Source organism: Phyllobates terribilis, unplaced genomic scaffold, assembly GCF_046119375.1.
Source record: "Phyllobates terribilis strain yellow unplaced genomic scaffold, ASM4611937v1 Scaffold_4__5_contigs__length_816908805, whole genome shotgun sequence".
NCBI classification, from domain to species: Eukaryota; Metazoa; Chordata; class Amphibia; order Anura; family Dendrobatidae; genus Phyllobates; species Phyllobates terribilis.
This window is the reverse complement of record NW_027362764.1, coordinates 40,633,614-40,647,354: the sequence shown is the minus strand read 5'-3', so window position 1 is coordinate 40,647,354 and position 13,741 is coordinate 40,633,614. Positions and strand designations below refer to the sequence as shown.

Below are 13,741 nucleotides of genomic sequence, written 5' to 3'. Positions count from 1 at the left end.
AGTGTTTATGAAAAAAATCTACAAAAGGTTTTACAAATAGGGACAATACAATATACAGTACAGACCAAAAGCTTGGACACAACTCATTTAAAGATTTTTCTGTATTTTCATTACTTTGAAAATTGTACATTCACACTGAAGGCATCAAAACTATGAATTAACACATGTGGAATTATATACTTAACAAAAAAGTGTGAAACAACTGAAAATATGTCTTATATTCTAGGTTCTTCAAAGTAGCCACCTTTTGCTTTGATGACTGCTTTGCACACTCTTGGGATTCTCTTGATGAGCTGTACCGAAGAGCCTGAGGACTGGAGCCGAGCCGGGGGATGGTGAGTCTGTGTGTGTGTGTGTGTGTGTGTGTGTGTCTGTGTCTGTGTGTGTGTGTGTGTGTGTGTGTGTGTGTGTGTGTGCAGGCAGATATCATTGTGTGACGTTGGTTTATATGTATTTTTGTGTTTCAAATGTGTTTATGCGTGTATGTATATCTGTATATGTTTGTGTGTGTGTGCGACTGCGTGCGTGACTGCGTGCGGCCTCCTGCTGAGTATAGATGGTGCCGTGCGGCCTCCTGCTGTCTCTGGGGGGGGGCGCCGTGCGGCCTCCCACTGTGTATAGATGGCGCCGTGCGGCCCCCTGCTGTGTATAGATGGCGGCGTGCGGCCCCCTGCTGTGTATAGATGACGCCGTGCAGCCCCCTGCTGTGTATAGATGGCGCCGTGCAGCCCCCTGCTGTGTATAGATGGCGCCGTGCGGCCTCCTGCTGTGTATAGATGGCGCCGTGCGGCCGCCTGCTGTGTATAGATGGCGCCGTGCGGCCTCCTGCTGTGCATAGATGGCTACGTGCAGCCTCCTGCTGAGTATAGATGGCGCCGTGCGGTCTCCTGCTGTCTCTAGGGGGGGGCGCCGTGCGGCCTCCCGCTGTGTATAGATGGCACCGTGCGGCCTCCCGCTGTGTATAGATGGCTACGTGTGCTCAATATTGAGTCATACAATTAATGTAAGGCTATGTGCCCATGATACAGAAATGTTCCGGATTTTTTTTGAGCGTTTCTGCATCTCCCTGGCAGAAAAAACGCATGCGGATTGTACATGCGGATTGTACATTCGTTTTTCCTGCCAGGGACATGCGGGTTGTCAAGCGATTTTAGCATCACTTGGAAAGTTCTTGACAACTTGGTTACACTATATAAATCCATGCAACCAGCGTGGATTTATATAGTGTGACCGTAAAAGAATGGTAAAAAATAATAAATATATACTTACCTTCTGATGGCCTGCCGACATCAGCGGTCGCATGACCCGTCACATGACTAAATGACGTCACGGCAGGTCCTTTTCAGACCATCGCGAGCTGCCGGAAAGCCAGGACGCGTGGGATAAAGACACCGGGGGCCATCAGAAGGTAAGTATAATATTTTTATTTTATTTTATTCTTTTTTTACAGGTTCTATGGTACCCGGGTCCGGAGGAGGGTCTCCTGTCCTCCACACCCGGGTACCATCCGCACATTGAAACGCATGGATTCCGCATCTACAGATGCAGTGATGCGGATTCCATGTGGTCTAATGCAAGTCAATGGCGGCGAAAACGCCGCGCTTCCGCAAAATAATTGATAATGCTGCGGATTTTTCCGCAGCGGAAATTTCCGCAGCATGTACACAGCACATGCGGATTATCATTGGGGAACATGGCAGGCCTTCTACCAAGCGTTTTTTAAGCATTTCTGCAGCGGAATTGCCGCTGCAGAAATGCTTAAAAAACGCATAGTGGGCACACAGCCTAAAAAAAAAAATATTATAATTAATATTGTGCCAAATTAATTTCACGTGAACTATCACATGATCTATCACAGGGGATCATGTGACATGTCACGTGATAAATCAGGTGTGTGTGTGTTGGGTGGGGGGTGTCTGGGGGGGGGGCCCGCGCCTTCTAAACTGCCCGGGGCCCTTGCTACTCTTAATCCACCCCTGAGTGTGAGCTCTGTCTCCTTTGACAAATAGTAGAGTGGAGGGGAAAAGAGGGGTTTGGAGGGAGAGAGATATTTTTAATATTTTCTATGACAATATCCCACTAATAATGTCAGGAGATGTCCCAGATGTAACTGTAGTATCTTTCTTTCTTTCTTTTCTTTTCTGTTCCAAACCTCCTCCTTAGAGATAGGAGAAAGAGGCGAGACATATACCAGCCCCCCAAGCAATGGACACTTGTTTTCAGAGTCCTGCAGATGCCGTCACACGCAAAGAAGACCTACAGCAAAGTGGTGATGTCTGGATCTCCCTTCACACCTTTGTGGGGTTCCTTGTACATATCTGTTTGTTTCACTCTGTCCATTTTGGAACCCCAAATGAAGTAAAAGACTGTGTTAGTAATGGCCTGGTGTACAGTAAAGTGGAGAGGCCAAACATGGACTATGTATTGAAGCAGACGCAGACTCTCATTACACAAAACAAGCGTATTTCCTTCAATGGTCAGCTGTCTGAGACTGAAAAGTCTGATGTTTTGGTTCTCCTTGGCCAAGCAATCTTACCAAGACTTGAGGGCTACTCCTTTCTTCTTGAACCAGACCTCCAGGATCTTGATGAAGTAAGGGTGAATAGAGAATGGGAAGCAGTTGCCAGGGGCCAGAGCCCATTCCCCAAAAAGCATGGCTTCTGACTTCCCACAGTTTACCTATGCCTCCCAAGCTCAGAGGTCTCCAAATTTCTTACATGTCTGGACAAAAGCTGTCATTGAAAAAAAGATGATTATGTACAGCAAACACTACGCCATTTGTCCGTTGGGTGATGCACCTGACCTTGGGTTTTTGCCTAACACACTTTGGAAATAAATGTATACTACAAATGAGCTGGAAGAGGACAGTTTGTCTGACCCCAGAGAACACCAGAAAGGGGGCAGTGTTTCAGCCATTCACCAATACCCTGCTGTACATGTCAAGGTATGTAAGCATAACATATGAATGGAACATTTTCCTAAATCCAAACTTTCCAGTACCTTGTCCATGGACACTTGTGACCCATGATAAAATGCCTTTATCTGGTGGAGACTGACCATGGCTGCAAACATGAGTTGATCCTTGATGAATTGCACAATGCTGTCTGCGATCCCGCATCTTGGAACACTAAAGGTCTGATCGGGGTGGATGATCAATCCAGTGACAACCTCCTGCCAATAGGCTAGTTCCTTGGTGAGGATCTTGTAGTCTTCAGGTGAGAGATGGGGCACCAATTTTTCAAATCTTATCTCTCTCTCTTCCACTAATAAAAAGAATAATCATTCCTTCCCTCAATAATAGAGGCATTCTGCCCTGTACCACCAACTCCCTATATAACTCCAACAGGTCCGAGCCAATGAGGTCCCACTGCGCTACATAGAGCTCTGCTGGTAGACCGTCACTGCGAGGGTTCCTGCCAGGCCTAAAGAATTTAGGCCAAAGTGCAGCTCCTCCATTGTCACAGGAGTATCCATGGTTGATTTACTGCTACCTGGTTGTTGACTTCCATCCCTCCATCCTTCCTGTTGTGATGTTTCTGGCACCGTATCACAGCTCTGTCAAATAGCATGTGACTGGGCATGGAGCTCCCTGAAAAAGAGTGAGTTACACTTCTCATCCCTCTCTAGGTGCTCTCCATTGGAACATTGGTTGCGCTTGGTCTCCTCTTCAAAGTATCTCTCCAGGATCTTATTGGTTTCCTGCAGTTCATCTTTGACCTCCCAACCATACTGATAATAGTCCTATAGGGAACGCAGCTGTTACTGCAGATCCCTCAAGTGCCTCCTCTGCTCGCATGCTTGGTGACGTCCTTTTGTCTGAAAAAAAACAACAAAACTTGAGTTTTACATATTCCCAGCAATTAGATCTGTTGTTGAAAAGACATTTATCATTGATCCAGACAATGCAGGCATGCCTAAGTTCCTCCCTTACCTCCTAGATTTGCAGTAGGGTACAGTGGAGCTTCGAGGAGTCAGGACCAAATGGAAACCTGGCACCTAGAACTGCCTAAAGATTGATAGCCCTCTGATCAGAAAAGAAGAAGAATACCCAAGAAGTTTTAGTGCCATGGAAGCAAACACAAAGTCGAAACGGGAAATCTGCTATGCCATTGGCATTGCCCCAACTATAGTTGAGGGAGTCAGCCCCCATGGATCCCACAACAGCATGCAAGGACACGCGTAATCATATTTATCAGCAGCTTAAAGGAAGCACTCAAGTCTTGTTTCTGCTGGGGTATTCTTCTACAATGGGACAAAGTCTCCTCTCAGCACCGCTGACAAACTGGGTGCACAAAAGCTGCAAAAGATCCAATTACTCATTCACGACTCGACCACACAGACTCTCTCGCCCAGGAACCGTCTACCATCAGATGAGTTCCTAGATGGAATTAAGCTTGAAAAGCGCTGCCTCGGACAAGAATGATGTCCTCCGCGGCACCTGTGCTTAGGCCACCAGATCAGCAAGAAGGGTTGTGAGACCGCTGCCAGGCCAAAAGCATGTAAGACCCAGAAGAAGGCAAAACATGTTATTGCAGCATACTGCATATATGTCACATCCCTGGGAAGGCACAAAAGTTAGAACATACTAGATTTATCTCCAATGCTTTTCACATTGATGCTAAAGATGTTTAGATTAGATTCTGTAAGGAAATAAAGGAGGGTTATCACAGAACCATGCACTTCAGTTATCACTCTTGTAGTGTAGATTTTCATCGTTGAAGTCTGCCAGGTCTGAAAAATCTACCAATCCCCCTGCCGCAAACTGGTCAAGCAGAAAAAAGGTCCCTTGCATGTCTAAAAGTTACTGGGACTCTGGTTCATACACCAATTCCTCCACTATCTGCTCCATCTCCTCTTCAACAAGGAGCAGGTCTTGAGTGACCTCCACCGCCTTCTTCTTGGATGGATCTGCACAAACATTGTCCACCCTTTTCTCTTCCCTGAAGAATACCTGCTAAGGCAAGAGGGGCGTGGGAAAGGAAAGCAGCAGTGGTCGGAGGGAGGGTTAGCGCTGCCTTAGTGAGGCTGGGTGGTGCCAGGATCGGTTGAAAGAACCACTGAGTCAGGTGCTGGGAAGGTAAAGGTGGCAGCCTGAGTGGGATAGGCAGGGGGCTAGGGACTTGGGGAAGGCTAGCACTGAGTGCATGTACTTTTATGCATTTGACCCTGTCTAGCCTCTGTGCCCTGTTATTCAATGCCAAATTTTGTTGGGTAAATGGGTTCGACTATCCAAGTAAATTCTGTGACGCTGAGGTTTGCGGCTGTGCACAAATATAATATGTTTGGCAACTTTTGCAAAGTGATTTATACTTGCAAAACCAGAGACTCACCTGTAAGTTCTCCAAATTGGAAAGTTTGAGCTACTTTGCATATTTAGTTATTTTTTTTACCATGGAGCATTGCCTTGAAATTAAAGGGATTCCGCCAGCACAAAATGACTGTTCAAACCAGGTACAGGCACTTGGTGCATCGTGGCGCGGCCAATCACTTAAATGCATTTTCCCACCTGCTTATTTTCCATCTTTCTCCACCTTTCTCTGACTCTATAAAGCCAGAGCTGTCAATCAAAGAAAACGAAGGTGGAGGTAGAGGGAAAACAAGCATGTAGGAAGGTGAACTTAAATGTTTGGCCATGCCATGGAGCACCGAGCACCTGTACTTGGTTTGAACAGTCATTCTGTGCTGAAAGAGCTCCTTTAAGCCTTCGTATGGAGTTGGGTCACTTCAATGAGAACCAGTATCCTCCATGAGTTTGTAACTTTTTCTTTTAAATAGTTTTTTCCTTAGATTGCAAAGTGAAATAAACGTTTTTGAATTCTAAGCCTCCCAATTTTCCAACTTTTTGAATTGACATCAGTCTTACGATAAAGTATCCCGGTGCCATAAACAGAAAAACCTTTGGGATCGTTGCTTACTCGGAAGTTGTAGTAGGCTTCTACAATTTTGCTTACTCTTCCAGGGGTCAAGCATAGAGTATATTGTAGACCAATGGAAAAGGGCATTCAATGGACAAAGCAATTTCATTCCTTTCTGGAAACAGTCTCAAAAACTAAATGTAACGATGCCAAACCGATGAGCACTCGTGTCGCATGTGCGCACTGCCCCAACGAAAGGCTCGTAAAGTGCTATTATTCTAAATTAATATTTATTTTGGAGGCGATGAATCCCCCCCTCCCATCCATTCTTTCTAACAAAATCAGGAGATCAAAAGGACAGATGCCCCAGCATGCTGCGAGGAGAGAACTGGTTACACGAACACTTAATTATATTTATTTCATTCCATCTGTGGGCAGACATTCTCCTCCTCGTGACTGCTTGATGAAAGCCACAGAAAAAGTGTCTTAGTAATTAATATGCATATTAACGATGTTAATACCGTCAGAACAAGTGTTAACCCCTTGGTCTCAGAAACAGATGGGACTTTCTATTGATAACAAGCTGGTCTTTGCCCTCCCTCTTGAACTCTGCACCTGGGGCATTGGCCCCATTAGACACCCGGGGTTTTTAATCATATTGAATGGAAATGATCATATATATATATATATATTTTTTGCAGAAAGTCTTGCAACCTCCTACGTGGAGCTTAGAAAGGATTTACAGGCTTTATGAATAGGAAAAATATACTGGAGTTTGACAAATCTGTCACTGTCCAGAAAATTATATTTAAAGGAGTTCCAAGTTTTACACATTTTGTTAGCTGCTAAGTTTTTTTTGTTTTTTTTTTATAGGATTTTTATCTGCTAGGACATAATCAGCTGTGATCAATCGGAGAATCCGTCAGCAACTATTCAATTTCCCCACAGCTCCACCACAGGACAAATTGAGCATTACACCCTTTACATTAAAATCAATGGGCTCTGATTGAAATGTATTGATCAGCCAGGTCCTCAATAGTTAAATATCTTACTTGTAGTCACCCTCTACTTTGGCTATTAAAATGGAATGTCTACTATAAATTAGGAATAATAATGTAGATAGGTTTACTTAACTACGCATTCCCTTTAATACCTAGACTCTCAATTCAGAGCTGAAATGATTTTGGGGAAGAACAGTTTAGCTCAATCTCACACTCCCCCCCCCCCCCCCCCCCCCATAAATTACTTTCCAAGGGGTCCAAGAAGCTGAAATCTAAGCTGCTGCTCTACATTTGCTTTTCCTGCTTTGCAAAATGTCTTATTAAAGTGAGAACACTGGGGTTAACCTACTGATTATTACCTCCATTGGGCTGGTGAAAGACTAAAGTCCCACCCTTATAGCCAAGGGCTGGGCTTAGTAACCTTCTGTGCAACTACAGAAGAGGCAGTGGGGAGAGGCTCCTGCTGCAGACAGTTATCTCACAGCCACACACAGGACAGTGAGGAGGAGAAGGGGGGAAATGGCTTATCTCCTGAGACACGGAGATTTATTTTTATATTTCACAGTAGTAATTGAAATATGAGACAAGATTGGATCAAAGAATAGAAGTAGATTAATAGAGTAGGTCCTGGGATACTTTTTATTTTTGTGAAGTTTTTTGAGGTTTAGTATTCCTTTAAGTAGGGCAAATGACCAGTGATCTTACTAGCGATAAAAAGTTGCTTGGCTGCTGTACTGGGAGAAAATTAACTGTTTCTCCCTGCATCCACCAGCTTTCAGTCATGTAGGCAGGCGTGCCCGGAGCAAATACAGCACAGAGAATAGTGGCTGAAAGCACAAACCAGAGTACCTTGCCTGACAGCCGGCTCTGTAGTACATCAGTGCAAAATAAGCTGTCAATCAAAATACTGGGGCGTGCTTATATCCACCACCCACTATGTACTGAGCGACGACTGTAGCTGCTCCGGTCACACCTTTATAACTGAAAGCCAGCAGCTCCTGGGAACCAAAAAAAGTTAATTTTCATTTAGGTGCCGCACTTTCAGTATGCAAATTTATTAAGGTATTTATCTGCAGATTAACCCTATATCTGCAGGTTAATAGAGTTATCAGACCAGACAGGTTCCCTTTAAGACATCCTATAAAATCTAGTGACGTTGAAAGCCAAAATATATCACAAAAAATGCATTGAGCGCAATGTGACCCAGATTCACCCAGAATAAGCTGTGGTTCTGGTAGGATCTGGGTTCTCCACTGTAAGTGATCCATATATTGTGAAATCCTGATAAACTGTGGAATCTGGTAGGTTTCTGAAATATTTGACTTTCTTCAGCACCATTGAAAATAACATGGAGGAGTAATGAGGGGCAGTTTCACGCCGCCCCCTGTCATCCCTGCTGAACCAATATATAAATATAAAAAAGACCATATATATATGACGCACCCCCTGGGCCGTGTGTGCACGTGTGTGGGATACCCGGCGCCGGCTTTCTGGGGGTTGTAGTCTCTGTGGCGGCGACCCGGTCCCGTGGCTCAGGGTGGTCAAACCAGTGGCAGTCTTTATAGGGTTTTTGTGGTTTAATGTTCGACTACGCCACCCGTGGATTGCGGTCAGGGTGTACCGCTGCTGCGAGGCAGACCGCTGAGGCTGGTGTGGTGTGCGCAGCAAAGGATGGGATAACTCCCCACGGGAAGAGTATAGCCTCAGGGCAGGGAACGTGGATGATGGGAGTGATGGTGCACGGGCGCAGCAGGAATGACTCAGAGTCTTTGCAGTGCAGTCCAGGGTCTTTACTAATGATAATAAGGCCGACCCTCCCGGGAGTACTGGCTAACATAAGAGGCCTGGTCAGTCTGTGAGCAAACAGGAGTTCCCCTGACCAGGTAGAGTTGTAGGCTTCCCCGTCTGTCTGCACTCTTCCTGGCTACCTTGCTGTAAGCGAGTGGAAGTAGCCCACATCCCTGAGTGTACCGTGTAGTGCTCACCCGTATGGCTGGTGACTTGGGGCCTTCTGATAGCCTCCGCTCCTCGATGGCGGTGCTGGTCCCTTGCTCGTGACTGAGCCTCCGGGCTTCTATGGCCAGAGGACCTGGAATCCCCTGCCGGCTGGTTTCTGCTGCTGGACTTAAAGATCCTTGCAGCCTCGGACTCCGGTGTCCGGTTCTTAGATTCTTCTGCCAGGACGAACTCCGCTTAGCTCAAGTCCCTGGTCTTCAGCTCCTGCTCCTACAGAGCTCCTTGCTGTTACTTTCTCTGTGTCTGGAACTAACTCCAGGCTTTGACTGTCTAACCCCGCCCCAGATCCAGTTTATATGGGGCAGGTTCCTCCCCCATCTGGTCTGGGACAGGAGGTGTTGTATGTCCTGACCAGGAAACCTCCCACTTGCTCTCAGACGTTATATTTCTATTACTGTGGTAACCAGACCCCTGGGGTGCCACATTCCCCCCTAGTAAATTTTAGTACTCCGGGACTAAACACATTTTTAAGAAAACACAAATACATGGTATAACAATAGCCTAACATATGTACAAGGACAATTTTTCTTTAAGGTCACGGCTCTTCCGTAACCGGGTGTCCATATCACCCAAGGTGAAGTTTTAGAGTAGGGGACCTGTCTAAAGCAAACCCCAAACGCCAGACAGGTTTTCCTTCCGTGGCCGTCTTCGCAAGAGGCACAAAGTGCAACTATCTACAATGTAGTTCAGGTTATTCAGCGTCCATAACCTGTCAGTCCAAATAAACCTGAAGGGTAACTAGAGAAACATAATTAATAAACAGGCAACAAACATAAACCATTTTCAACATTTGCAGTTTACAGGTAAATTCACATTACAATTTAGATTCTCCAGCGAGCGGGCATCTGTCCTCTAGTGCTCCTGGTGGACCTATGTAACCCACTATCTGATTCTGCACTACAGGGTGTAGGAGGTGTTACGGGCAGGCCTGGAAGCTTTCTGCGTACTCTTTGGCTTACTAGGGGCACGGCAGGCTCACTACTAGCAGAGGGTTGATTCTCCTGGGCTGCTGGTATGGATTCTTCTGCCTCTTGGGCCGGCTGCTCTTCCGACACTACCTGTTCTTCTGTAGGCCCTTGAGGGGCTGGCTGGAGAAAGGTGAGGACGGGTACCACGACCGCGTTGTTAATTTGAGTCCAGGAACGGGGAAAGTCTCCGAGTACGGTACTGATCATTTCTCCCCTTTCCTCTGCGGGTTAAGGGTTCTCTTGATCTTCGTCAGTGCTTTGCAGCTGCTTGGAACACTTTTTCAGGTGGTCTCTGGAAACAATGGCTGTGGTTTCTCCTCCATCCTTACTGATTATGCAGACTTTTGGATTATCATGGCTTGAGGGCAGTACTGTGTACGAGTCCTTCTCCCACTGGTCCTCCAACTTGTGGAGCTGCCTCTTTCTCTTCAAGACCTGCTCTCCAGGTACCAGGGGAACAGCGGGAGCATGCTGGTTATAAGTCTTCTCTTGCCTTTCTCTTGCTTGAGACAGACTTCACTCGACGCTCTCCTGTACTTTCTGATACTGCTGCTGCCGTTCTGTATCCCAGTCTGCCTCTGGCAAGGTGTCCTCAGGTGTCAGGACTCCCATATCCAGGTCAATAGGCAGCTTACCTGGTCTTGCTTTCATTAGGTAAGCCGGGATACAGTTGGTGGAACCTACGGGGATGTGATTATACAAGTCCACCAGATCAGGCAGTTTTTCAGGCCATAGACTGCGTTCTTCCAGGGGCAACGTTTTTAGCAAGTCTATCACCACCTGGTTCATTTTTTCACATAGTCCGTTGGTCTGAGGGTGATAGGGCGTTGTTCTTATCTTCCTGCAGCCATACATATTGCAGAACTCTTGGAAGACCTCCGCTTCGAAGGCTGGTCCTTGGTCCGTCAGCACTTGCTCCGGATTCCCGTGTGGACGGCAGAAGTGCAGCTGGAAGGCTCTGGCTGCTGTTTGAGCCGTTAAGTCTTTGACAGGGACCACCACCAGGAACCGGGAGTAGTGATCTACGATGGAGAGGGCGTAGACGTACCCAGATTTGCTTGGAGCCAGTTTCACATGGTCCAGGGCTACCAGTTCCAGTGGCTGCCTGGTGATGATGGGCTGCAGGGGAGTCTTCTGGCTGGCATGGTCTCTTCTTCTTAGGCTGCACGGGCCCACAGTCTCTGCACCACCTCTCGATGGCTCCTCTCATGCCTACCCAGTAGAACCGTCCACGCAACAAGAACTCCAGCTTCTTCCATCCGAAGTGTCCTGCTCCGTCGTGGTATGCCTCCAGAACCATAGCCGCGTCTCGTCTTGGGACCACTACCTGCCAGGTCAGCTCATGTGTTCTAGAGTTGACCATTCTCCGGCACAGCTTCTCCTTGTAAAGAAACAGTTTACTTTTATCCTTCCACAGTTGCTTGGTCTCCTCCGGAGCGTCTGGGTCAAGACGGACTTCAGCCTGTGTCAGCATTTCCTTCACCAGACGGACTGCAGGATCACTGTCTTGTGTCTCCGCCCAGCTGTAGGGGGGTAAGGGATTGAACGTAACAAGCGCCTGTCCCTTACATGGTGGGAATACAGGGTAATCCCATGACGGTGGAACGCAGGGAGTTCGACTTCTTCCAGTTCTTCTGGATCTTCCCCTACGTCCGGTAAGTTTGGCATTCTGGACAGGGCATCAGCGTTGGCATTTGAGCGTCCCGCCCGGTATTTGATGGTGAATTCATAGTTGGACAGGCGGGCCATCCATCTCTGCTCCAGGGCACCAAGTCTTGCAGTGTCCAGGTGTGTCAACGGGTTGTTATCTGTGTACACGGTGAACTTGGAAGAGGCAAGGTAATGCTTGAAACGTTCGGTCACTGCCCACACTACTGCCAGGAACTCTAGCTTGAATGAGCTATAATTCTCAGGGTTTCTCTCTGTGGGCCGTAGTTTTCGGCTGGCGTAAGCGATTACCCGTTCTTTCCCCTGCTGGATCTGGGACAGTACGACTCCTAGCCCGATGTTGCTCGCGTCCATGTGGAGGATAAAGGGCTGGCCATAGTCAGGGTACGCCAGGATTTCATCCCCCGTGAGGGCCATCTTCAGCTGGCGGAAGGAATCCTCTTCCAGCTTTTCCCACCTGAAGGGCGGCTTCTGGTTTTTGGCCTTCCTGGATTGACCTATCAGGAGGTCCTGCATAGGAGCTGCCATTTTGGTGAAACCGGGAATGAATCTTCGGTAGTAGCCTACCAACCCGAGGAACTGCCGCACTTCCTTTATGCTAGAGGGTCTTGGCCAGTCTTTAATCACGGTGATCTTATCGGGGTCGGGAGCCACTCCGTCAGCACTCACCACGTGTCCCAGTTACTGTACCTTTGGTTTCAGCAGGTGACACTTGGAGGGTTTCACCTTTAGGCCGTAGCTTGCCAGGGCGTCAAACACCTCTGCCAGGTGTTTCAGATGGTACTCGTAGGTTTTGGAATAAACGATGACATCGTCCAGGACCGTCTCGAAATTCCGGTGTCCCAGACAGCATTCCATCAACCGCTGGAAGGTTCCTGGTGCGTTGCAGAGCCCAAACGGCATACAGTTGAATTCGCGGAGACCCATCGGGGTGGTGAACGCAGTCTTCTCCTTGTCCGCCTCTGCTACAGGAACTTGCCAGTACCTGCTAGTAAGATCCAAAGTGGAGAAGAAGTTAGCAGATTTTAATGCAGCTAAAGATTCTTCTATTCTAGGTAACGGGTACGCATCTTTGTGTGTGATACGGTTGACCTTTCTGTAGTCTACACACATTCTCATTGTGTTGTCCTTCTTTTTCACTAGAACTAGTGGAGCTGCCCAGGGGCTACAGCTGTCCTTGATTACCCCAGCCTCCTTCATGTCCCGCAACATCCCCTTTGTATGCTGATAGTGTGCAGGGGGTACAGGTCGGTATCTTTCCTTTATGGGTGGATGGTCTCCTGTGGGGATGTGATGTTCTACCCCCTTTACTCGCCCGAAGTCTAGCGGGTGTTTACTAAAGACTCTTTCGTACTCCTGAACCACCCGGTAGACTCCCTGCTTTTGGTGTGAGGGAGTGGAGTCAGTACCCAAATGCAGTTGCTGACATCAGTCCTCGATTTGTTTCTTAGAGCCGTTACCTTCCTCTGGTTGAGATGGAGGCAAGGGTTCCACGGCCTTTACAGAATTTTGATTTATGGTGAACAATTTGGCTAGTGTGGCATACCGGGGCAGGTGTACTTCTCTCTCCCCGATATTTCCGATGCGGACAGGTACTCTCCCATGGCGTACATCGACCACCCCCGTGCTGTCAAAATGGTGGGCCTACTGTCTGAGTAAACGGGTTCCACCATTGCTTGGTAGTCTCTACCTCTTAGACCAATAGCTTCCCGGCACCAGATCATCATCACACTTTTCGGGGGCATGGCAATAGGGAACGGGTCACACATTCTCACGCTACCAATCTCACCACCAGATAGTTCCGCTTGTTGCCGTTTCATCAGTGCCCGAATCTCTTTTTGGAGAACACGCTGCTGGCTGGAACTGGCGTTCATGGCAACCTGCTGTAAAATGAGAATTATCTCTGCAAGACAATTTTCAATCACGTTAGTACCCAAGGTTATTTTAGGGTGACTCTCACGACGGTCAATGTCCACTATTATCAGTCCTTGTGCCGCCAGTTCGACTTTACCAATTTAATGGTCACCTCTTTGAATCCCACCTGCGGCACGGGCTGACCATTGCTGGCGATGATACTCAGGTCGTCATCTGGGTAGCGGGTTATGTCCGAGTCATTCCAGTACCGCTTAAAGAGCACATAAGGGATGGTAGTTACCTGTGACCCGGTGTCTAATAGGGCACTCATTGGAATGCCATCCAGTACCACAGGCAAGACTGGACATCCCCCTATGTA

At 47.6% G+C, this 13,741-nt stretch overlaps 1 long non-coding RNA gene across 1 annotated transcript in view; it reads left to right on the top strand.

Annotated features, from left to right (window-relative positions):
• The first annotated feature begins 239 nt into the window (after positions 1 to 239).
• LOC141264159 (uncharacterized) overlaps positions 240 to 13,741 on the top strand; it is a 123,852-nt gene continuing 110,350 nt past the window's right edge. The window contains exon 1 of the long non-coding RNA XR_012319810.1: positions 240 to 335. This is a non-coding gene — a long non-coding RNA (uncharacterized lncRNA). The remainder of the gene's footprint in view (positions 336 to 13,741) is intronic.